Genomic DNA, 25,543 nt, shown 5'->3' with positions numbered 1-25,543 from the left:
ACGCTTGCAGTTTGTCCTGGACTGTGATGAAAGTCCTAATAAACAGTGCAATAGGTATTGGGCTTTGGGGATTTAGGAACGGAGTCATTCTTAAACCAAGGCCATCCCCTAATCTGCAGGACTGCCCAGGGTACCACCTCACTCTTTCAGCTTCGGTCAGGCGCCAGAGGCCCTGGGAGGGTAGAGGGCGGGACTTCACGCATCCTAGCAACGACCTGCTGTCCTCTGATCGGTTGGACCCTTCGTGGCCGCCATTTTCAAACCCCGGAAAATGCCGCGGCGGCACGCTCCTGACCGGAACTACTGCGGGGGTAGAAGCCGCCGCGCGCGGTCCCCTTCCCTGTGGGTCTCCTCGGCACGCGTCCACTGCCTCCCACCACCCACCTCCGCGCCATGGGGCCAGAGCCGGCGACCCAGAAACAGCCCCCGCCGCGGAGGCGAAGTCGCCGGGCCTCCGGTCTCAGCGCTGGCGGCGCCGCGGGGTCTTTGGCCGACACCCCCGACCCCAGGCCGGAAGGCAGGTGAGAGCAGCGGCGGCAGCGACTGGGAACCCGGGCGTCCGGTCCGTAGCTCCGGGTGGGGGGAAGCGGGGACGGGAGGGACGGGCTGCTCACTCCCTGTCTCCTCCCGCTCCTCCTCGACCCCAGTCCTTCCCCCGCCGGGGGCTCCTGCTCCATGGGCTGGGCGGGGACGGTGGAAGGGGTCAGCCCTGCCCACCCCGCGCCTCTGTGCTGGGATGTGGGCGGTCCCTGCATGCAAAACCAGAGCCCGAAACGGTCAGAAATGGGAGAACCAAAAAAGGCTAGTGAAGAGAGAAGGAAAACATGTCAAAAATAATGAAGAGAGGCAGTGTTAAATTGTACACTAATTCAGTAATACTGTGCACCTCTTGCGTAATGTGAGATATTAGAGATACTGGGAGTTCTGGTGTGCAGAACAGGTAACGTTCCTGCTCTGATGAAGCTTAAATTCTGGTTGGGGAGAAAGACAGTAATCAAATACCTGCTGTGAAAAAAGTTAAGGCATTGTAAGGGGGTTAGAGATAAGGAGGGGATGGTGTTGCTATTTTTAAAAGCTCACAAGGAACAGATTCTTTGATGAAGATGGCGTTGGAGCAGAGATCCGAAGAAATTAAAACTAAATCACGGGACTGGAGAGAGGCACAGCAAGTGCAAAGGCTTTGCGGTAGAATCATCTTTGGTGCATTTAAGGAACTGCAAAGAGGCCATGGTGATTGGAGTGGAATGAAACAGAGAGGATGGTAGATGAGATCATAGAAATGGCTGGACCGAGACCATCCAGAGGACTTTGAATTAGTGAGCTGGAAAGCAAAAGGAAACGATGTGATCTATATTTTAAAAGGGTCACTCTGATTGCTATGTGGCAAGGATAGAACAGGGACACCAATTATGTTATTTTAGTTGAGACATCATATGAGATGTGGAAAATACTCATTTTGGGGATATATTTTGAAAGTAGAGCTAACAAGATTTGTAGATGGATTAAATGTAGTATTAAGAGAAAAGGAAGAAAGAAGGTTTTGTCTGAGGGTTTTGGCCTGAGCGCTACTAGAAGAGTCAGTTTCCATGGTGTCAGAAATGAAAGACTACAGAAAAGGTTTGCTTTGGGATATAAGACTTCTGTTAAGAGCTCATCACAATAGTTATTTTTCTTTTCTCTTTTTTTAACCATTTATTGAAGTATAACACTCAAATGAAAGAGTGTATGGATCATAACTGTTTAGCTCAGTGAAATTTCATAAAGTGAACGCACCACATATAAATTTGGGAGTTATCAGCAAATACATTTGAAATCATGGTACTGGGAAGTCATCTAGCTAGTGAATATCAATAAAGAGTTTGAGGAATAAACCTGGAGGCACTCCCAACATTTAAAAGCTCAGGGTAATGAGAGTGTTCTGGAGAATCAAGTGAGAGCAGTATCCAGGAGGCTAAATGAGGAAAGGATTTCAAGAAAGAGGACATGATAACTGTGTCAAATGTTACTTATAAGGAAGGACTGGAAAGTTTAAATTTGATAAGGAATGAAGAGATCATTAAGTCTGGTAAGGGGAAGAGCATATTCATCTTAACTAGTTTCCATAGAGTATTAAAAATATTGTATTTACAGTGTTTGCAGTGAGTTGACAAGGGAATAAGGTATGATTTATCTGGGAAATACATGAATGCCATACACTAGTAACATGGAGATGGAAAATACTGTCCTTAACTCTACAAGAACTTGTCATCTTACAGGGAAGAAAGGTAAGTTAATAATTATAATAATGTATGATAAAAGTTACTATATAAGTATACACAGGATGCCATAAATGCACATAAAAAGGATACTTAATCCTGATGGAGAACAGGAAATTATTCCCTTTATGTTACCAGGCAGCTGTGTCTGGGGAGGCCTTTCCCTGTGCACTAGGTGAAACCTCACCCAGACTAGGGAAGTCTCCTGAGGATGAGTGTAGGTAAGGAAGGAGTTCATAAAGCAAGAGGATTAGTGGATGTTAGCAGCTGTGCAGACAGTAGAGCACAGGAAAGAGCAGAGGAAGAAAAGGGAAGTTCACTGAACTGCTAAAAACTCCCTTGGCAATTCCTAAAGCCAGGTTCACCTGGCATCTAGTGGCTACTTGATCTGCAGAGTGTGGGAACTAAGTAAGCCCCTACCACGCCAGAATTTGAGGTGCACTGGATGGAGTGAGATTTTGTTCTGAGAACTTCCCAAATCAAAGAAAGATTTTTCAGGCAGGCTACAAAGAGCATGATCATGCAGCCACAGTTCTGTCAGTCACCCAGGTGACAGAAACTTGCAAGCCCATATCAGAGATTTCAGTAGCCCTTTCCTACTTGTTTGCAGCAGAATAGAGAGAAGACTTGGGTTTAAGACTAGAAAATTGAATGAAAAAGCAAAGTGACAAATACATTTACCTCCAGAGGAGGTCAGCAAGTTCTTGTCTTTAAAATGAAAAGAGTTCAGAGAAGGGCAACAGGCTTCTGCACTAAGAAAGTTTGTTAAGACAGTGCACACTCAGGCGGCTGTGCAGGTGATCTCAGAGAGGAGGTGCACTTAAGTTTTAGGGTTTGGGTCTTTAAGGATTTCAAGAATAGGGCCAGGGGAGCATAGGCTGATGTGTGGTGTCATGATGTTTGTCTCCAGTGAGAGACATTACATCACCGTCCATCATCAGCCCTCTGAATATTCTGTAAACTTAACACAAGGAATTTTTTAATTCTGTTCTTTTCCAAGATAATGGTTACCCTCAAGCAGTGAAAACACATCACTGAGAACTGCTTATCTTGCCTTAGGATGGGGTCTTTTGTTGGCGAATCATGATATAATATGTTAGGAATCTTACCTCCTAACTCTCTGGTTTTTAGAATAGAATCTTAGCCTTAAGATGGAGTCCCTCCTGTTCTTACTATACTAACCATTATATCTTGGCATTTCTCATCATAGGCAAGAAAAATTAATCATGTTACATGTCCCATGTTGCTGTCCTACCTCACTTTTGTAATCCCAGTTTAGAGAATAGGTTGGAATGGGTGATTTCATGTAGAGGAGGAGAATCATGCTAAAAGGCCCTAAAGCAAATGAGAGTTATGAATTCTAGGTATGCTAATAATTCGCTGTAACTAGATGCTAGTAGTGTAGGGGAGAGGACTGAAATAGGGATGTAGAGGAGGTAGGTAGTGATGAAGTACTGTGCTAAAGAGGTAAGATCCACATCATGGAGGGGTTTGGGTTTTATTTTCAGGTGATGGAGAAATACTAAAAGACAAGCCAATGACATGATCATTTTTGCATTCTTAAAGTCGCTCTGTTTTACATAAGAAAAATAGGTAACATTTTGGCATCCTAGCACTATTTACATTTTATGAAAAAAAACGACTCCTGAAAAAAGTGCTCATATATGTAAACTTTCAAATTTGTGAACCCTTGCACCCACCTGTGCATACCAAATTAAAAATCTCAAGTATAGGTGATAAGTTTGTGGCAAGTCAATCTGCAGTAGCCTAGATGAAAAATGATGCGTGTTTAATCTGATAGCTTGTAGTGACATTGGAGAACAAGAAAGTTTGTGGATTACACTTTCAAGAGGTTTCACTGCAACAGGAAAGCAAGAAATAATACAGGGAGACCACACAGGTTTGTGGGCAGACTTTGCATAAGGGACAAAGTTGATATGCTGGGAGAAATAAGTAAGTAGAGGAGAGGTTGAGGAGATAGGAAAGGGCAAGTGATTAAACAAGCAACTGAGAAGGCAGAGAAGGACCAAGATTCTCTCCAAATTAAGGGTAGAGAATTTAACCTGGGTAAGAGCTATGGATGGTATAGTTTTAGTAAGTTTGGGGAGTCAGGTAAGTTGTGAGCAGTAATTGGAGGGTTTTCCCACCAGGTTTCTACTTTTTGTGTGAGGTTGGAAATTATGTCCATCGGAAAAAGGGTGTTGACATAAGCAGCATGAGAGTAATGACTTGAATTACCAAGTCTTCTGTCTTTTTATCTTGGTCAGTGTGCCTGAGGGTTTATCAATCATGTTGGTCTTTACAAAGAACCAGCTTTGGACTTTATTGATTTTTTTTCCTACTGGTTTTTCTATTCTCTATTTCATTTATTTCTATTTTAACCTTTGTACTGTCTGTTATGCTTGGTTGAGGTTTAGCTTGCCCCATTTTTCCCAGTGTCCTAAGGTGGAAGGTTATTTACTTATTTGAAATTTTTTTCTTTCATAATGTAGACATTTATAGCTATTAATTTCCCCATAAGCACTGCTTTAGCTGCATTCTAGAAATGTTTATATTTTATATCTTCACTATCGTTCATCTTAAATTATTTTCTATTTCCCTTTTATTTCTTTTTTGACCCATTGATTGTTTAGGTGTGTTGTTTAATGTCCACATATTTGTGAGTTTCCCAATTTTTTTCCTCATGTTGATTTACAATTTCATTGCATTGTAGTTGGAGAAAATAGTTTGTATTATTTATATTCCTTTAAATATATTAAGGTTAATGCTCTAGAGTGTGGTCTATCAAGGAGAATGTTCCATGCATTTGAAAAGAGCATATATTCTGTTGGATGTCATACTCTATAGTGTCTATTAGATCTAGTTGGTTTATAAGATTGTTAAAGTCTTGTTTGTATTACCTTGTTGGTCTTCTGTCTAGTTATTCTACCATTAGTGAAAGCAGATATTGAAGCTATTACTGTCGAAATGTTTATTTTTACCTTCCTTTATGTCAGTTTTTGCCTCATGTATTTTATTATTAGGTACATACGTATTTGTAATTATTAAACTTTACTGATGAATCAATCCTTTTATCATTATCAGATGTCCCCCTTTATGTTTGATAAGTTTTTTATTGTTGTTTTAAACTCTGTTTTGTCTGATGTTAATGTAGCCAATCTAGTTTCTTGTGGTTTGCTGTTTATGTGATACCTTTCTCTGTCCTTTTTTCAAGCTGTTCATATCTCTGAAAGTAATCTCTATAGACAATATATAGTTAGATCATCTTTCTCCCTCCCCTCCCCTCCCCTCCCCTCCTCTCCCCTCCTCTCCCCTCCTCTCGCCTCCCCTCCCTCCCCTCCCTCCCCTCCCCTCCCCTCTTCTCTCGGTCTTTCTTTCTGTCTTTTTTTTGGGTTGCTTACCCTATTTACATTTTATGTTATTATTGATGTAGTTTGATTCATGCGTGCTATTTTACTTTTGTTTTATGTCTTTTGTTTATCTATTTCTCCTATATTGCTTTTTTTTGCCTGAAGTGAATGTTTTCTTATTTATAAAATTTTATTTTGTTTGCTGACCTTTTCATATAAATTGATTTTATTGGTGCTCTTTTTTGTGTGGATTCAGATTACATCTGGGCTGACTTGCTTTTAGCATAAATACTGCCTTTCATACTTCTCTTAAGACAGGCTTACTGGCAACAGATTTTCTCAATTTTTGTTTATCTAGAAATGAATTTATTACACCTTCATATTTGAAAGATAGTTTTCCTGCATATAGGGTTATTGGTTGATAGTTTTTCTCTTTGAACACTTTGGGTTATCCCACTGCTTTCTGGTTTCCATTGTTTCTTGATGAGTCAGCTATTGATCTTCTTGGAATTCCATTTTAAGCAGCAAGCATTAAAGGTTTTTCTCCTGTTATTGACCATTTTTACTGTTTAAGTCTGTGCATCTCTTTTTTATGGTACTTGGAGTTCGTTGAGCTTTCTGTATGTGTAGGTTATTGTTTTTCTATAAATTTGAGAAGTTTCCAGCCATTATTTCTTCACATTATTTTTTCTGTTCCTCTCCTCTTCTTCTAGTAAGTACTTGTGTTACATACATGTTGCAGGGAAATCTGGTAAATAAAACACATTTTTAATTATGTACTTAAAACCAAGCAATTTCTCTTAAGGTAATTGCGCCAGCAAATATGGGTGTAGGTACATGAAAGTAATCATATTTTTTACTAAGGTATAATTGATATATACTCTTATGAAGGTTTCACATGAAAACATTGTGCTTACTATATTCACCCATATTAACAAGTCCCCCCAACACCCCATTGCAGTCACTGTCCATCAGCCTAGTAAGATGCCACAGAGTCACTACTTGTCTTCTCTGTGCTGCACTGATTTCCCCATGACCCCACACACCCCATGTATGCCCATGTATCCTCAATCCTCTTTCCCCTCCCTCCCCACCCAACCTCCCCTTTGGTAACCACTGGTCCCTTTTTTGGAGTCTGTGAGTCTGCTGCTGTTTTGTTCCTTCAGTTTTGCTTCATTGTTACACTCCACAAATGAGGGAAATCATTTGGTACTTGTCTTTCTCTGCCTGGCTTATTTCACTGAGCATACTACCCTCTAGCTCCATCCATGTTGTTGCAAATGGTAGGATTTGTTTCTTTCTTATGGCCGAATAGTAGTCCATTGTGTATATGTACCACATCTTTATCCATTCATCTACTAATGGACACTTAGGTTGCTTCCATGTCTTAGGTATTGCAAATAGTGCTTCAGTAAACATATAGGTGCATATGTCTTTTTGAATCTGAGATCTTCTTTCCTTTGGGTAAATTCCTAGGATTGGAATTCCTAGATCCAATGGTGTATCTATTTTTAGTTTTTTGAGGAACCTCCATATTGCTTTCCGCAATGGTTAAACTAATTTACATTCCTACCAATTGTGTAGGACGGTTCCCCTTTCTCCACATCCTCACCGGCATTTCTTGTTCCTTGTCTTTTTGATGTTGGCCATCCCAACTGGTGTGAGGTGATATCTCATTGTGGTTTTAATTTGAATTTCCATGATGATTAGTGATGTGGAGCATCTTTTCATGTGCCTGTTGGCCATCTGAATTTCTTCTTTGGAGAAGTGTCTTTTCAGATCCTCTGCCCATTTTTTCATCAGGTTGTTTGCTTTTTGGGTGTTGAAGCATGTGAGCTCTTTACATATTTTGGATGTCAATCCCTTATTGGATATGTCATTTATGAATATATTTTCCTTTACTGTAGGATGCCTTTTTGTTCTGCTGATGGTGTCTTTTGCTGTACAGAAGCTTTTTAGTTTGATGTACTCTCATTTGTTCATTTTTGCTTCTGTTTCCTTTGCCCAAAGAAATGTGTTCAGGAAAAAGTTGCTCATGTTTGTATGCAAGAGATTTTTGCCTATGTTTTCTTCTAAGAGTTTTATGGTTTCATGACTTATGTTCACGTCTTTGATACATTTTGAGTTTACTTTTGTGTATGGAGTTAGACAGTAATCCAGTTTCATTCCCTTACATGTAGCTGTCCAGTTTTGCCAACAGCAGTTGTTGGAGAGTTTGTCATTTCCCCATTGTATATTCATGCCTCCTCTATCATATATTAATTGACCATATATGCTTGGGTTTATATGTGTGCTCTCTAATTCTGTTCCATTGATCTATGGATCTGTTGTAGTGCCAATACCGAATTGTCTGGATTACCATGGCTTTGTCGTAGAGCTTGAAGTTTGGGAGCATAAAGCCCCCAGATTTATTCTTTCTTCTCAGGATTGTTTTGGCTATTCAGGGTCTTTTGTGGTTACATGTGAATTTTGGAACAGTTTATTCTAGTTCGTTGAAGAATGCTGTCAGTATTTTGATAGGGATTGCATTGAATCTGTAGATTGCTTTAGGCTGGATGGCCATTTTGACAATATTAATTCTTCCTATTCAGGAGCATGGGATGCATTTCCATTTATTAATGTCTTCTTTAATTTCTCTCATGAGTGGCTTGTAGTTTTCACGGTATAGATCTTTCACCTCCTTGGTTAGGTGTATTCCTAGGTGTTTTATTCCTTTTGATGCAATTGTGAATGGAATTGTTTTCCTGATTTTTCTTTCTGCTAGTTCATTGTTAGTTATATAGGAATGCCACCAATTTCAGTGTATTAATTTTGTATCCTGCAACATTGCTGAGTTCAGTTATTCCAGTAGTTTGTTGGTGCATTCTTTAGTGTTTCTTATGTTCAATACCATGCCGTCTGCAAACAGTGACAGTTTAACTTCTTCCTTACCAACCTGGATGGCTTTTATTTCTTTGTATTGTCTGATTGCTGTGACTAGGACATCCAGAACTATGTTGAATAAAAGTATGTAGAGTGTCTTGTTCCCGATCTTAGAGGAAAAGCTTTCAGCTTCTTGCTGTTAAGTATGATATTGGATGTGGGTTTGTCATATATGGCCTTTATTATGTTGAGGTACTTGCCCTTTATACTCAGTTTGTTGAGAGTTTTTTATCGTGACTGAATACTGATTTGGTCAAATGCTTTTTCAGCATCTATGGAGATGATCGTATGATTTTTGCCCTTCTGTTTGTTGATTTGGTCTGATGTTGATGGGATTTTCTCATATTTACCATCCTTGCATCCCCAAAATATATACCACTTGATCATGATGGATGATCTTTTTGATGTATTTTTAAATTTAGTTTCTAATATTTTGTTGAGGATATTTGCATCTTTGTTCATCAGGGACATTGGTCTGTAATTTTCTTTTTTTATCGTGTCTTTGCCTGGTTTTGGCATTAGAGTGTTGCTGGCCTCATAGAATGAGTTAGCAAGTATTCCCTACCTTCTACTTTTTGGAAAACTTTAAGGAAGATGGGTGTTAGGTCTTCTCTAAATGATAAAATTCAGTGGTCCATCTGGACCAGGGCTTTTGTTTTTAGGTGGTTTTTTGATTAGCAGCTCAATTTCACTGCTGGTAATTGGTCTCTTCAGATTTTCTGTTTCTTCCTGGGTCCGTCTTGGAAGGTTGTATTTTTCTAGAAAGTTGTCCATTTCTTCTAGGTCATCCAATTTGTTAGCATATAATTTTTCATAGTATTCTCTAATAATTCTTTATATTTCTGTGGTGTCTGTAGTGATTTTTCCTTTCTCATTTCTGATTCTGTTTATGTGTATAGACTTTCTTTATTTTCTTGATAAGTCTGGCTAGGGGTTTATCTATTTTGTTTATTTTCTCAAAGAAGCAGCTCCTGGTTTCATTAATTCTTTCTCTTGTTTTATTCTTCTCAATTTTATGTATTTCTGCTCTGATCTTTATTATGTCCCTCCTTCTACTCACTTTGGGCCTCATATGTTCTTCTTTTCCTAGTTTCATTAATTGTGAGTTTAGACTGATCATATGGGATTCTTCTTGTTTCCTGAAAGCCCTGTATTGCAATATACTTCCCTCTTCGCATGGCCTTTGCTGCAACCCATAGATTTTGCAGTGTTGAGTTATTGTTGTTATTTGCCTCCGTATATTGCTAGACCTCTGTTTTTATTTTGTCATTGATCCATTAACTATTTAGGAGCATGTTGTTAAGCCTCTGTGTTTGTGGGCTTTTTTGTTTTCTTTGCATAATTTATTTCTAGTTTTATATCTTGTTAAGGTGGTTGGTACAATTTCAATCTTTCTGAATTCACTGAGGCTCTTCTTGTGGCCTAATATATGATCTGTTCTTGAAAATGTTCCCTATGCACTTAAGAAGAATGTGTATCTGCTGCATTTGGGTGGAGTGTTCTGTAGATGTCTGTTAGCTCCATCTGCTCCAATGTTGTTCAGTGCCTCTTTCTCCTTACTTATTTCCTGTCTGGTTGATTTGTCCATTGGGAGGAGTAGTGTGTTGAAGTCTCCTAAAATGAATGAATTGCATTCTATTTCCCCCTTTAATTCTGTTAGTATTTGTTTCACATATGTAGGTGCTCCTGTGTTGGGTGCATAGGTATTTATAATGTTTATATCCTCCTGTTGGACTGACCCCTTTATCATTATGTAATGTCCTTCTTTGTTATTTTCTTTGTTTTGAAGTCTATTTTGTCTGATACAAGTACTGGAACCACTGCTTTTTTCTCCCTATTATTTGCATGAAATATCTTTTTCCATCCCTTTATTTTTAGTCTGTGTATGTCTTTGGGTTTGAAGTGAGTCTCTTGTAGGCAGCATATAGATAGGTCTTGCTTTTTTATCCATTCTATAACTTTGTGTCATTTGATTGGTACATTCATGCCATTTACATTTAGAGCGATTATCGATAGATACTTGTATTGCCATTGCAGGCTTTGGATTCATGGTTACCAAAGTTTCAAGGGCAGCTTCTATACTATCTAACATTCTAACATAACTCGTTAGGCTATTTCAAACACAATCTAAAGCGGTTTTCTTTCCTCTCTTCTTTTTCTTCTTCTGCTACTCTTTATATATTAGGTGTCATATTCTGTAGTCTTTGTATATCCCTTGACTGACTTTGGGAATAGTTGATTTAATTTTGCATTTCCTTAGTTATTTATTGGTCTAGTTCCTTTACTGTGGTTTTATTTTCTCTGGTGACAGCTATTTTGCCCTGGGAGGACTTCCTTCTAGAGCAGTCCCTTTAAAATATACTGTAGAAACGGTTTTTGGGAGGTAAATTTCCTCAACTGTTGCTTATCTGGAAATTGTTTAATCCCTACTTCAAATTTCAATGATAGTCTTGCTGGATAAAGTATTCTTGGTTCGAGGCCCTTCTGTTTCATTGCATTAAATATATCATGCCACTCCCTTCTGGCCTATAAGGTTTCTGTTGAGAAGTCTGATGATAGCCTGATGGGTTTTCCTTTGTATGTTATCATTTTTCTCTGTCTGGCTGCTTTTAATATTCTGTCCTTGTCTTTGATCTTTGCCATTTTAATTATTATATGTCTTGGTGTTGTCTTCCTTGGATCCTTTGGTCACAAGATCTGTGCATTTCCATTTCCTGAGAGACTATTTCGTTCCCCAGATTGGCGAAGTTTTTGTCAATTATTTCCTCCAAGAGACTTTCTTCCCCTTTTTTTTCTCTTCTTCTGGTACCTCTGTAATATGAATATTGTTTCATTTGTAGTTTCATTTTTAGAGATCCTTTTTTTCTTTCTGTGCCTCAGCTTCTTTGTATTCCTGTTCTCTAATTTCTATTTCATTTACCATCTCCTTCACCTCATCTAATCTGCTTTTAAATCCCTCCATTGTATGTTTCATTTCAGATACTGCATTTTTCAAAGTTTCTATCTCTTTCTTGAAATCCTCACTGAGAACTTGAATATTTTTCTCCAGTTCCATTAGCATGTTTATGATTTTTATTTTGAAATCTTTATCAAGAAGATTGGTGATTTCAGTTGCACTTAGCTCTCTTTCTAGTGTTTGAGGGATTTTGGTTTGTACAAGATTCTTTTGCAATTTCATATTTCTAGTGATTCCTGTGGAATAATAACTTTGTGTAGGTCGCGGTGCCCTCTTTTGCCCAGAAGCTCTACTCTCTGGACCTGCCCAGCACCTGGAGCGGTGGCAGGTGCACAGGTGAGCGTCGCTGGTGCCTACTGGGAAGAAAGAGCTCTTTTCTGCTCACCAGCTGCAGTGCCTGCCTTCATTCCCAGGGCCACTTGGCTGAGCACGCATGACTGAGCCTCTGCGTTACGCCCTTGTAGCTGCTGTAGGCGGGACTGCCCTCTGGCTGGCCTGGCGCTGTGGTGGTGGCAGCAGTTTTGCAAACTGGTACCAGCCGGGAGGAAGGAGCATCATGCTGCATGTCACATTAGGGGGACTCAGCGCTTCGCCTACCAGGGGGAGAGAGCACCTGAAGCTCCTGAGAGTTCCCAGTCTGCTGGGCTGAGTGTGCCAGGACAATTTAGTCCACCTGTCCTTTCTCCTGAGCAGTAAGCTCTGGGTAATCCTTGCCCCTTTAGCTGTCCACTCACTACTGGGGTGTCTTTCAAAGTGCCCACCTTTCTTTTGTCCCAGAGAATCTAGTTGTGGGTACCTGTTCTTCACAAGCGGCTGGAATCTCAGTCTCTCCATGTATTTTGCCTGTCTTTGCTTTCCAACCCCACTAATCTTCAGAACACTATGTAATGTGGGTTCGTGTTGCCAGAGCAGCTCTCCAGGGGTGGTTGTTTAGCAGTCCTGGCCTTCTACTCCCTGCCCACTCTGTTTCTCTTCCTTTTGCCGGTGAGTTTGCAAATGAGGAGGGCTTGGGTACCACTGAATTGCAGCTTTCCTACCTACCCTTTACTGTAAGGTCTTCTCTTTTCCCCAGTTGTAGGCTGTCTGTTGCAGTCTTCTTTCTAGTCGCTCTTTCAGGATTATTTATATTTGCTGTATTTTCATGTTATTTGTGGTTTTGGGAGAAGGTTTCTGCCTCACTTCTTACGCTGCCATCTGCCGTGATAGATTTTTAGTTCAAAAAAGCATGAGATCTTTAAAAGTCTTTTCAGACAATTGTGGATATTTCTCTTTTGTAATACGCTAGGACTGACAAGTGGTAGTTTCTTAATAGTTGGCTGCAGTTTGGAATCTGAAACTGTATTAATGAAGTTTTCTTTTTCTGTTACAGTAAAATCCATTGGTCTTTTAAATTTTAAATTAATCTTTTTTACCAATGCATATTTTTGTGACATTATGCATTGATCATTTGGAAAATATTGGTGCACTGCATTATGCAGGTCTTCCAAAGGTAAATACATACTGTTGCATGCCAGCAAAAAATCACAATTATTAATATCACCACCAATCTCATGTGAAAAACTTTTTAGTGTTGAGAAGATATCACGCTTACAGAGATGGGTACAATTTTCAAAAATTCTGATTTTCATTTGAAAGCTCAAATTTTATCACTGGCAGCAATGCTCCATTGTACCATTATAGAGTAAATGTCTGCAAAATACAAGTCCAAATAATGATGACAGTTTATCTGTTGACCACCCTCTCACGTAAAAATATTTTACTATGGAAATGAACACCTAATATAGCTCACAATTCAATCACACAACTGCTTTTCCTCAAGATGACCTGATTACACTAACTTATTCAGAAAGGATTTCCCCCTTCCTGGCAATTTGTATCTTTAAATTGATACATATGATCCATTTACATTTAATGTTCAATTCTTGTTCCTTTGAAGTTAATGTGTTTTGTCTTCGGCTGCTTTTAAGAGTAGGGAAGAGAAGTTATGACCAACTGTAAAATAGAGTTTTTGGCTTTAGATAATACATTATTAAAGAGAAAAGAAAAAGTTCATGGTATGTTGGCAGATTGGACAGTACAAGCATGTGGCATATAATACAATAAGATTCATAAGCTGCAAATGAGGTGGGGATGAGGAAGGAGTATTGAAAGAGTAAAGAGAGTAAGATTTGAAATAGTTATTTCAGAGGGTAGGGGAGGAAATGACAAGGGAAATATAATAACTTTCTGGGCAGAACTCAAGACCCATCTGAAATTTGTAGTCAGGAGTTTAAAGTGAACCTTGTCAGCTTTTGTTGGGGGTGTATATACGTACATGTGCATGCATAACTACTTTTTACAGAGCCGGCCCTTTAATCAACCTGGCCCAAGTGGTTGGAGCTCATTGCTAACTACACCCATTGCTAATTGTCAATCCTCCCATCCTAGCAAGAAATTGGCTAGACTAGAGAAGGAGCTAGGGAATAGAAATGGCTAGGATGTGCAGAACTTAAAAGAAATGACTTAGTTTTAAATCTGTACCAAGTTAAATAAAGAGTTGTTAAGCTGATTCGCCTCTGCTGAATTTTCATACTTGGAACTACTTCATGCTGAGGTAAAGAAAAAAATTTTTGGACATAATGTGTGTGTGCTGACTGCTATAGAATTATAGCAAGGGAAAGATAATTAGGGGGAGAAAAGAGCAGAAACAACCAGAATCCAATGAGGTGTAAGTTTTCTATGTTAGGCTTTTTATGTCAGGCTTCTGAACTGCATTCCCCTCTTAACTTCCTCCTCTGTCTGTTCTGGGTAGTAGGAAGGAGTGTGTCCACTGACAGCCCTGAGCCGTACCACGTGGTTCAGAGCTCAGGAGAAGGCCTGCTTTTCTGGCCTAGTTTTCCTGACAGTTTGTTCTGGCCCCAGGTTTGAGTCAACTCTTTTCTCTGGGAATGTACATTCTTTTAGAGTGAGACCCACAGCCAAATAAAACATCAGTGTTTAAATAGTTTAGGCTTTACAATCACATTTCCTGGGTTCAAACTCTGGCTTTCAAGGACTTAATCTCTTTACGTCTCACTTCATAGTATCTGTCTCATAAGGTTGTGAAAATTATGTGAGATAATTGATGTAAAGCACTAGAATAGTACCTAAGCATGCAAATAAATACTAGATATCATTTTCATTTTCTACAGGAAAACACTTGAGGTATCACCTATGTACCCTTTATCAAAGAATATTTAGCAATTAGCTCTACAATCAACTTTTTTGTAGAGTTGGTATATATAATAAATAACACAATATGCTAGAGCGAAATGAACTGGATATGAATCCTGATTCTCTACTTTGAGGCCTTGACCAGGTTAATTAATGCATGTCCCCAAGCTTCTTCATTTATAAAGTAGAAATAGTAATAGTTCCTGCTTTATAGAGTTGCTATGAGGATTGTAAGTTAATGCATATAACTCATATCAGCACCTAAAATGCTTAGAATAGTACATGGTACATAATAAACATTCAATAAATTTTTTGCAGCTGTTACTGGTTATTCATTTAAAATATAAAAAACACTGGTTTGTTGATTTCAGTACTGAAAGAGAGGGCCTTACAAAATAGTACAACTTCTTTTATATATGAGGCATTTGAAGCTTAGTGAAATTCAGTGAGACGCTGGAAAAATTTTGTCCTGTGTTTTCTAACTCTTAATTTAATGTTCTGTTTGCCATGCTTCCTCCACTGAATGTCTGTAAAGAGATGCATCAGTAAAATTAGTGGAACAATTACTATCACTCAACCACATTTAAGGAGCTCTTCACAAGTATTAAAATACTGCATATAAATAGCATTTAAATAATTCTGTTCCTGCCCTTTGGGATCTTAGGAGAATCCATTGACTATTAGGCATCACCTGTACGGCAGGAATCTAAAAACTGACCTTTATAAGGATTTTATATTTTCCTTTTTAATCGATTAGAAGTAATGCTATATATTGGTAGAAAAATAATATGTCTGTGTCCAATCACCAGTAGTGATTGGACTTACTCTTTCAATTTTGTTTTTCCAGTAAAATTGGTGAATTTGTAGAGTGGATATCCAGGGTTATGGCAGTCTTAAGCCAGGATAGCTGCTGTAGAAACTCAGATCGAGGATTCTCTTCCCTTTTGGGGAGTTTAACTTTTGGGATGGGCTATTTTTCACAGTATACTTCAACCTAAATCAGTGCATATAGGCACAAATAGTCGAGTCAGTTCTTGATAACCCAGGATTGTCATTATTATTACTATTTATACTAATACTTGCTAAAAGTAAAAGGATGCCCACATTAGTTCCTGCTGCTGTTTGTTCCCACATCAAATGACTGTACTTTTGATCAGTTTTATTAACATATAACTTGAATATCATAGCACCCATTATAAGTGTGCAATTCAATGATTATTAGTAAATGTTTTGAGATGTGCTTCCATCACCACAGTCCACTATTAAAAGATTTTATCACCCCCAATACTCCCTCACTAGTTGTCATTCCTTATTCTCACTCCCATGCCTAGGCAGTCACTGATCTACTTTTTGTCTTTATAATTTTCTGTTTCTTGATATCTCATATAAATGGAATCATACAGCATATAGTCTTTTGCATCTGTTTTTGCAGTTCATCCATATTATGGCATGTGGGAATATTTCATTCCTTTTTATTGCTAAATAGTATTCTGTTATATGAAATGAATATATCACATTTTGTTACTCTTTTAACCAGTTGTTAGAGATTTAAATTGTTTCCAGTTTTGGCTACTATGGATAATGTTGCTATGAACATTTACATTCAAGTCTTTGTATGAATGGTATGTTTTCATTTCTCTCCAGTAGTTTCCTAGGAGTGGAATTGCTAGGTCTTAAGTTCAACTTTTTAAGGAGTGGCCAAAGTGTTTTCAAAGTCTAGTAGACTTTTAATGATGTATGCTTTTAGATAATTTTCTCTTGCCTCACAGTTAACTTTCTGTATCCCCTCTCCTGAATTTGATGCTATGGCAAGGCATCCTGATGAATGTATTAAGTTTGCATAATACAAAGGCAGTGATAGTGTGGGTATGAGTATAAAGGACATTGTGATGTCTGGAATGTGTGTGTGTGGTTTCTAGATAGTCAGCTGTGTTCTAGACTAGAGATGTTCCAAGATGTATCTATTATTTGGGAACTTCAGATACAGAAAGCCCCCAGTGTGGCAGGGGATATAGTCTACATGATTATCCACTCCTTTAGAGTTTTTATGAGGCAGGAGAAGAGACTTAGTAGCAAAGATGAGGGGCAATCAAAACAGATGCTTTCAGATATTTGACCCAAAGAAATGAGTTGTGTCTGCAATAATTGTCATTATTTTTTGCCTGAATTGCAAAGAAATCAAGAACCTGAGCAACCCAAATATCAACAAATGTTAACTATGTTATTTTATACCGTTTTCTCTATACTTATGGTGCCCTTGGCTTTTACAGATTAAAATTTTTATTTCAGCTATTTGTGAGTTTTGCATAGAAGTTTGTAATTGGGCTGAGGCATTTATTTGGGTTGCACTGCTGATGTGTGGAGACAATTTACTTAGCCCAGCAACTATGTTTCTGTACTACTGTATTCTTTTCTTGTTTTCACATAGGAAGTAATTCTTAACAAACCTGGAGGCATCTGACACAATTTTCAATTATATTTTGTCATATTTTGAGTGTCCCTATGCTTCAAGTCGTCTTTCTTGCCACTATCAGTGACCTACTCTGCTATATTCCTCTAGTCCTTCTATTTTGCTTGCTTTTTAAAAACATTACTTTGCTAGGTCATTTTGGTTCTCATTATAAACCCCTAACTAACCTACCTAGTAATAAGCCAGTGTCTTTGTATTTTTGTGGATTGTTTTCCTTTTTCATTGGAAGACTTATCTCACATTGTCTGCTATATTTTATGAAAATGTTCATTGACCTACCTTTCTGCCATTTATATTCCAGTTCAGGTCTTAATTATCTGCCATGATAGAGAAGGGCAGAGACACAAATATAATCTCTGAAAATATAATTTGGTTTAAAAATGAATCAAATTCTCTTTTTGAACATCAGCTTTACCATTGTAATTATGCTCTGTTTAGACTAAAACTAGTTTAGTGTAAAAATAATTTACATTATTCAAAAACACACGAAATGATACAAAAGGAAGTATGTTAGAGGCCAAGAAAAGTCACGGTGGGGATAATAAGAAACACAATTTAACACACCAAGCTGGTTACTTCATTTATTTTATGCCTTAAATGTTAAAATTATTTATTAGATATATGAAAAAAGGGAATTGGACAAAAGTTCTTGAATTCTTAAACCTCTCTTTAAATGGACTATACTGGGTATCTTCTAGAAAGCTACTTAAAATCTTAATGTTTTGGGAAATCAGTTTTTTTCCCACAAGGATTTAAAATAGCTATTATATTTTGAGTCAGACCTCTGAAAAATGACTGTATGTCTTTCCAAGATTTTTGAAAATTGGCACTGTCTTGCATGGTTTCTGTTCACAGTTTGTTTTTTGGGTTCGTTTTTTTCATGGGTGTTCAAAATAAATAGAAACTTGTTATTGAAATGGGAAAAAGTAGCATTACTGTAAAGCTGATTACAGCTAGTGCTGGAAAGAATCTTGCCTTCTGATTGGAAATATTTTTCCAGTTTGTTGACCTGCTTAAAATTCCTAAGAACTATTTTTCTTTCCAACTTTCAGACATAAACCCATTCTGAGGTCAGTATGGTCGATTCTAGAGAATAAAGAAATGAATAAGTTTGGTTTTGTGTGTTCTCCTTAACATTTGTCTTATACCTGAAAGGAAGTATCTACTGAATATTTTAAGCACCACCATGATTACCATCTTGAAATGAATATTTGTACTAGATTAAAAATAATCTTCTGAGAAATCATTATTGCTGCTTCTCAACCCATTCCCCCACTGATGGCTCTTTCTAACCATGTAGGATATGATAGCACTTCACTTACCTTGAGCAGTGTTTTTTAATAATGCTCTGAGAACTCATGTGATATGAAGGTCCTGTTGTCCCTATAATCTTTTATTATTTGTTTATGATACATATGTTTATTGTTTAGTTGTGTGAATTATAATTTATTTCAGATGCCTTCTTTGTTTAACTTATACCTTACTCCATGTTTTCTCAAAAATCATACTCTTTTCTTCATTTTTGCTTGATTTTCCTGCAGTGGCTAAAAAGTCAGTTCCTGAAGTTACTTTGCTCCACTGAGAGGCCCTCAAAAAAAATCTGAACTCCAAGAGTAATGAAAAGCTTACTGTATTTTAATCTTTCTCAAATAACTCTTTAGGAAATGTTTACTTTAAATATATTAAAGTCTTTCTGCCTCTATTTCTAATTACTATTAGTAGCATTATATTTCACTATGCCAAAAGCCTTGGTAGTAACTGAACAAGCAGAGAGGAAAAAAGAAAATCTCCTACCAATTTTGTTGTTGACCCCTCTTTCTAATCTACTTTTCTCTGACCTTGCTTGCTGTTGCCTCAGCCCCTTATCATCTATTGTAAGAAATATTGGATCTGTCTCCTAATAGGCCTTTCTCATCAGTCGTGCCTTCTTCCAATCTGTCCTTATTGTTGCTTAGAAATCAATAGCTGATAACTACCATACATATTCAGAATCAAGCCCCAGACTCTTTAAGGGTTCTACGTAAGGTCTTTGCTCATGATTTAGCCCTTCCTTATTTCTTTGGATGCTCAAATCAGAGGAACTACTTGCAGTTTCCTGAATATATTTCATTAATTAAAAAAATTTTTTTTTATACTGAGAAAAAAAACTTTAAAAAGAATTTTATCAAATATATATCACTGTGGTTCAACAGTTCCACCCACCTCCACCCACACCCCTCCCCCTTGGTAACTAGTAGTTACTTCTCAGTATCTGTGAGTCTAATGCTGTTTTGTGTTTTTTCTGTTCTGCTTTGTTTTTATATTCCACAAATAAGTGAAATCATATATTTGTCTTTTTCCACTTGGCTCATTTCACTGAGCATAATACTCTCTAGATCCATCTATGTTGTTACAAATGGCAAGATTTCTTTTCTTTTTATCGCTGAATAATAATCCACTGTGTATATGTACTACATCTTTATCCATGTATCTACTGATGGACACTTAGGTTACTTCCATACCTTAGCTATTACAAACAGTGCAGTAGTAAACATAGTGTATATCTTTTTGAGTCAGAGATTTTTTCTTCAGGTAAATTCCCAAGAGTAGAATTACTGGGTCAACTGGTATTTCTATTTTGAGTTTTTTGAGGAACCTCCATACTGCTTTACACAACAGGTGCACCAATTTGCAGTCCCACCAAATGTGTATTTGCATTTCTCTGCACCCTCACCAGCATTTGTTATTTCTTGTCTTTTGGATAGTGACCATCCTAACTGGTGTGAGGTGATATCTCATTGTGGTTTTAATTTGCATTTCCCTGATGATTAGCAACTTGGAGCATCTTTTCACATACCTGTTGGTCATTTGTATTTCTTCTTCAGAGAAGTGTCTGTTCAGGTCCTCTGCCCATTTTTTGACTGGGTTATTTGTTTCCTGGGTTTGAGGTGTATGAGTTCTTTATATATTTTGGATGTTAAACCCTTATCAGATGAGTCATTTACAAATATATTCTTCCATACTGTAGGATACCTTTTTGTTCTGCTGATGGTGTCCTTTACTGTATGGAAGCTTTTTAATTTGATGTAGTCCCACTTGTTCATTTTTTATTTTGTTTCCCTTGCCTGAGGAGGTGTGTTCAGGAAAAAATTGCTCATGTTTATATTCAAGAGGATTCTGCCTATGTTTCTTTTAAGAGTTTTATGGCTTCATGACTTACATTCAGGTCTTTGATCCATTTCAAGTTTACTTTTGTGTACCGAGTTAGACAGTAATCCAGTTTCATTCTCTTACATGTAGCTGTCCAGTTTTGCCAACACCAGTTGTTGAAGAGGCTGTCTTTTCCCCATTGTATGTCCATGGCTCCTTTATCATATATTAATTGACCATATATGCTTTTGTTTATATCTGGGCTCTCTATTCTGCTCCATTGATCTGTGGGTCTGTTCTTGTTCCAGTACCAAATTGTTCTGATAACTGCAGCTTTGTAGTAGGACTTGAAGTTAGAAAGCATAATCCCCCCAGCTTTTTTCTTCTTTGTTAGGATTGCTTTGGCTATTCAGGGTCTTTTTTGGTTCTATATGAATTTTAGAACTCTTTGTTCTGGTTTATTGAATAATTCTGTTGGTATTTTGATAGGGATTGTACTGAATCTGTAAATTGCTTTGAGGGCGGTATGGCCATTTTGACTATTAATTTGACTATTAATCCTATCTATGAGCACAGGACAGGTTCCCATTTTTGGTGTTTTCTTTAATTTCTTTCATGAGTGTCTTGTTGTTTTCAGAATATAGGTCTTTCACCTCTTTGGTTAGGTTTATTCCTAGGTATTTTATTCTTTTTGATGCACTTATAAATGGAGCTGTTTTACTCATTTTCTGCTAGTTTACTGTTGTATATAGGAATACAGTAGATTTCTGTGTATTAATTTTGTATCCTGCAACTTTGCTGAATTCAATTATTAGTTTTAGTAGTTTTTTGGTGGATTCTTTAGGGTTTTCTGTGCACCATACCATGCCATCTGCAAACAGTTACAGTTTAACTTCTTCCTTCCCAATCTGGATGTCTTTTATTTCTTTGTGTTGTCTGATTGCCATGGCTAGGACCTCCGGTACTATGTTGAATAAAAGTGGTGAGAGTGGGCATTCTTGTCTTTTTCCCAATCTTAGAGGAAAAGCTTTCAGCTTTTTGCTATTAAGTACAATGTTGGCTGTCGGTTTGTCGTATTTGCCCTTTATTATGTTGAGGTACTTGCCTGTATACCCATTTTGTAAGAGTTTTTATTGTGAATGGATGTTGAATTTTGTCAAATGCTTTTTCAGCATCTATTGAGATGATTATTTGATTTTTATCCTTCTTTTTGTTAATGTGGTGTGTGATACTGATGGATATACTAATATTGTACCATCCTTGCATTCCTGGAATAAATCCCACTTGGTCATGATGGATGATCTTTTTTATGTATTTTCAAATTCAGTTTGCTAATATTTTGTTCAGTATATTAGCATCTGTTTTCATCAGGGATGTTGGTCTGTAATTTTCTTTTTTTATGGTTTCTTTGTCTGCCTTTGGTATTAGAGTGATGGTGTCCTCATAGGAAGAGTTAAGTATTCCCTTTACTTCTACTTTTGGAATGCTTTAAGAAGGATGGATACTAGGTCTTCTTTAAATGTTTTTTTTTTTTTTGTACATTTTTTGTAGGCATAACAGCCATCTGTGGTGTTTGTGTAACTTATGGAGAACACAGCCCGTGTGGATTAAGGATGAGAGGCAGAATATACCAATGGACAATATGCCTGGCAATCCAGAAAGCTAAACAATAACAATTGACCCAAAAGGATTAGGACTTGATTGATAATTGCCAGCTTCCTTAACTTTTGTTCTTGCTTCCAATTTAGAACCCACCAGAGCAAGCCAAATAACACACATGATGCCTGCTACTAGTTAGCCTGCCTACAGCTTCCGCACCCAGCAGGCTCTAATCGGGGCACACTTGAAGCCTTCTCTTTTTTCCACTATAAAGCTTTTCCCCCTCTCAGCCTGCCTTTGAGTCTGCCTAAACGAAGTGATGGTGGCTGACTCCCTTGCTATATATAGTAAGCTCAGAATAAATAGTCTTTGCCTTTCTTTTTTGTTGGTCTTAATTTCCACAATGGCAGAAAAAACCTATTATTTTATTTGTATCTGAAGTGATTAACAATAAGTATAGTTTCAAAACTGTTTTTAATTCCTGTGCTGGCTATGTTTTATGATTTTCTCCATGTTTTGTAAACATAGAGGCTTATATTTTATAAAGGTGAAGACAGGTTTTGTCATAAGGATTCTCTTACTTTATTTCTTTAATTAAAAGATGACACAAGAAAAATCTGTCACTGAATAGTAGAAACAAAATTGTAGTCAAATTTTAATCTTGAGGTCTTTGTCTTAGATATAGTTATTCAAAGCTTTTCACTTGGTGTATTAAAGCATACTTTTAAAAGAAATCAGTGTATGGTAGAGATTTAAACAAATGATAATTAAATGCATTTTAGGTTTTATTTCTTATGGTAAGAATATCCTTTCATTCTTTTAAAATATTAGTTATGAATGTTGAATTTTATCAAATTATTTCTTGCATTATTTACTGTTTTTATTTAACCCATTGGTGATATATATATATATATCAAAGGAAAGTGCAGAATTGCATTAAAAGCAGGATATTCTTGCTATGAACGTTTTATTGACAATTTGTGTATGTAATTGGTAGAAGTAAAGATACATTGTACAGTTCTCTGAATATGTTTTTTCTATGTTTTTTCTATATGTAGATTTCATATAATTGAACCATGTATATGATCCAAAATAAACTGTTTGGTTTAGTGAATTATTATTTTTGTTTAAATAATCTTAACTTTATAAAGGGTCTCTCCCTTTTGTAAAGGTTCTGAAAGCGACCAGAACCTATACCTTCATTTTTGTATACCCTCCCTCTTGTTTCTACAATTGAATGACTATTTTGTAAAGATTCTGAAAGTGACCAGAACCTATAACTTGATGTTTGTATACCCTCCCTCTTGTTTCTACAATTGAATGAGTATGAGGCTACTTTAACTCTAAAACTATGGAAAGAATAGTTTTTTATCTATCTAGTGTTTTATTTTACTGTTTACTCTCTATTTATTGTTTGAATAGTCTATTAACAGATATTCCCTTCAGAGAGGTAGCTCCTTCACATTTTTAACACCTGGCCCCCATTGGGACTTCACTTTGGTGAGTAGATAATGGGTTTTTATTTCAAGTCATTAGAGAGAATTCACTCATGGGCTGTCTTTCAGCCTGGCATACAGCTCAGTTTTCTGTAGTTCTCGGAATATGTTGAGGTACAGAGTTTCTTTTGCCATCTCTAGCAGCCTAATTTAATTTTTTCTGCAAACAAGCTGAACTTTTTCTTTCAGTTAAATATGAAACAGATTTTGAAAAGTTCCAGATCTATTCATCTTCAGCTCAATGCAATCCTTTCTCTTATTCCTACCAGTGTTAAAATTAGGAGACTATAACATGAAATATGAAGCTTTTTTTTTGTACATACTCTAATGGCTTTTTTCTTGTTTGAAAATGTAAAACTCATTGCAGATAATAAATATATTGAATGGATTTTCTCTTATTAATCATCTTAGTATAGAAGGAGTGAATTATTTTTAGAATGAGACTGTACAGAGGCATCAACTTTGTGCAAAGGAACACTGGAGAATTGATTCTTTTTATAATTAAAAACTCATTACCTATTCTTACTACTCATATAAATAATGTACAAATAAAGCATGAGTCTTCTGCTTTTCTTATTTGGGGAACATAGCAAAAAATGACTGTTTCTAGTTTGCCAAACTATACTTGTCTACATGTATTGATGTGCTAATGGATTCATCAATGCATATTTAATTTGTATCCTGTTCTTTTGTGTTTAATTTATATATCTGTCAGGGAGTTCTGTACAATATTTCTTTACTCTTATACCAATTATATACACTAGTTGGTTAGTAAAACATTCACAGCAAGAATATCCTGCCTTCAATTCTGCATTTTCCTTTGAAACTTTCATCTTGGTCCCTTTCCTTTACTGGTTTACGAACCTAAACTTAAAATCTTTAGTGGAGAATTGTCTCCAAACATATCAGCAAACATATTTTGATCAAGTACCCCTGATATATTTATTTGTAATTTTTATGTATGTAGCACCATTATTAGCTAATATCTCAAAGCACAGTACTCATTTACAGTAAGGTTAATGATAGTGGCCATAAATATTTATTTCAAATAGCCATGATAAATTAACAGTTTGAGGCTGACTTTTTATTGGATCTGATTAGATTGCTATTGTCTTTAACCTTATATTATGAGTGGTGATGAACTCATCTGTATATTAAACACTATACAGCTTCTTTTTAGGATTAAGAAATGCATAAAAATAGAAGTTCTAACATTTTCCTCCTACATTTCAGGGAAGTTATCTCGGAAAAACACTTTTGTAGAGGTCTCCCATGACAAAGGATGGTTCATGTATTAAAACCTTGGAATGCAGTTAAGAAGTACTTAAAGGAAGATGTGTAACTTTTAAATACATAGTTTAAGAAAGAAAAAGCAAAAATTAAGTATATAACTCAAGAGATTAAAAAACCAACAATGGAGTAAACCAAAGAAAACAGAAAAAGCAAGAGTAGAAAATTATAAAATCAACACCAATCATGATAAAATTCTTGACAAACCAAGAATGGAAAAGAACTTCCTTAGCCTGAGACCTGCCACAAACAGCATACATAATGGTAAAATGATGACTGCTGTCAGCATATCATTTAGAATTGTACTAGTGCTCCTAGCCAACACAGTAAGACAGGAAAACAAGTGGTAGCAAATTAAAAGAGATAGTATGATTCCATTACTTAGAGACAATATGATTGTCTACATAGAATATCCAAAGAATAGCAGTAGCAGCTATTAGAACTAACAGGAATTCAAGCAAGGTTACTGGCTATAAAAGCTATAAAAAGAAAAAAATAGAATGTATATAGCCTAGCAGTAAACAGTTAAATTTTATTTAAAACAGTAATTTTAAAGATGCTTTTATTGAAATAAAAACAGTTTTAAAAACTAGGAATAAACCTAATAAAAGATCTGTGAGACTTTTATGGGAAAAATTGGAAAGCATTAGTAAAGAACAAAGGACACCTAATTAAATGATTATACCATAGTCATTCAAGAAAAGACTTAATAGCATAAAAATGTCAATTCTCCCCAAATTAATTAATAAATCCAGTGCAGTTCTGATAAATCACGTTAGAATATAATAGATCTCATTTTACACTTCATGTTGAAAAGTAGAAAGCCCTGAACAGTGAAAGTAGGATACCAGTCAGGAAACATATGATGTACTGTATTTGCTATT

The 25,543-nt window shown here is 36.7% G+C and overlaps 1 protein-coding gene across 3 annotated transcripts in view; it reads left to right on the top strand.

Moving 5' to 3' along the window:
- Window positions 1–291: 291 nt before the first annotated feature.
- The window catches only part of LOC118915912 (neuroepithelial cell-transforming gene 1 protein-like), a 65,979-nt gene continuing 40,727 nt past the window's right edge, over window positions 292–25,543 (top strand). For 2 of the 3 annotated variants that reach the window (XM_057498242.1, XM_057498240.1), the window contains exon 1: window positions 292–521. The gene's annotated coding sequence lies outside the window, so the exon portion shown is untranslated. Of the gene's footprint in view, window positions 522–23,306; window positions 23,374–25,543 lie in introns of all 3 variants that reach the window. The other variant, XM_057498241.1, reaches the window with a different exon arrangement.

This window comes from Manis pentadactyla, chromosome 3, assembly GCF_030020395.1.
Source record: "Manis pentadactyla isolate mManPen7 chromosome 3, mManPen7.hap1, whole genome shotgun sequence".
NCBI lineage: Eukaryota > Metazoa > Chordata > Mammalia > Pholidota > Manidae > Manis > Manis pentadactyla.
The sequence above is the reverse complement of the archived record's forward strand: the minus strand, read 5'-3'. Positions and strand labels throughout refer to the sequence as shown.